At 39.2% G+C, this 1,066-nt stretch overlaps 1 long non-coding RNA gene across 1 annotated transcript; it reads left to right on the top strand.

The window, feature by feature from the left end:
* Window positions 1–397: 397 nt before the first annotated feature.
* Window positions 398–1,066, top strand: LOC119594401. The gene is made up of 3 exons (XR_005230607.1): window positions 398–437; window positions 644–847; window positions 994–1,066. It is a non-coding gene; the product is annotated as an uncharacterized LOC119594401 (long non-coding RNA).

Raw genomic sequence — 1,066 nt, 5'->3', positions numbered from 1 at the left:
GAGATCTCCCGCAGCGTCTTTAATCGTTCTACTTGATTTTTTGTAATATATCCAGCACCCCCATATCCCCTTTTCCCATTCTCATTCCCTACCCCTTCGAGTCATCTAGTCTTTTAACATAATGTGAGTCGAGAAACCGAGATTTGACAGATTCAGAAAGTTAATTTTAAGGAAATGAAAAGTTAGCACAAATAACTAAAACGACGTATATATTTATTTTGTGATTGCCAGATATCATGATTATATCTCCTAGTTGGTGCAATAGTACGTCCGGATATCCTCGGTAAAGTCTGACTTGTTTCAAATTCCCGAAAATACTAGCTAAGGTTGGGGAAGTCCACAGTTGCCAAATAGTCTTTTGAGAGTATATAAGGCGAGGCCATCGCAGCCACGGCACAGTCATCTCTTGCATTCATTCCTGCAACATCTCAGTCATGGTAGTGCAATTTGGTCGTTTTTTATTTATTGACTTTGATAAAACACCGAACCAGAATTATTATTATCTATGTAATGGGTAATGTCTAGTCATTCCGAATTTTTTCATTTACTATTAAATAACAATAAGCTATTTTTTCTATACTTTTCACATTCCGATGTTTACTGAACTTACCCCAAACATATGAACAAGTGAATCTTCCTTCAGGTTTCTCGCGTCGTGTTGGTCGTGCTTGTAGTGGTCGTCCTAGCGGCCGCAGCAGTGGCTCTCCCTGACCCCACGAAACGGCACTTGGGATTCGGCTTGCACGGAGGATACGGAGGATACGGCCTCGGAGGATTTGGCTACGGAGGCTACGGAGGTTATGGCTATGGATCCCACTATCCTTATTACGGATCCTACTACGGATAGGTAGGATCTTATTCATTTTTTATGTTATTTACTGAAATCCTAAGCATATCAGTATCTATTCTTGTTATCTTCATCATGATTAACAACGTCATAGGTATCTAAAATATAAAATAGTATTTCTTAACATAGCAACGTTCCTTTTTCAGATAACGAAGGATCAAGTAGACGAAGCCCACAGGATGTATTTATCCCTTTCAACACCATCTAATAAAGCTTTAA

Source organism: Penaeus monodon, chromosome 33, assembly GCF_015228065.2.
Source record: "Penaeus monodon isolate SGIC_2016 chromosome 33, NSTDA_Pmon_1, whole genome shotgun sequence".
Taxonomy (NCBI): Eukaryota; Metazoa; Arthropoda; class Malacostraca; order Decapoda; family Penaeidae; genus Penaeus; species Penaeus monodon.
Note: the sequence above shows the minus strand (reverse complement) of the source record. Positions and strands in the feature narration are given on the sequence as shown.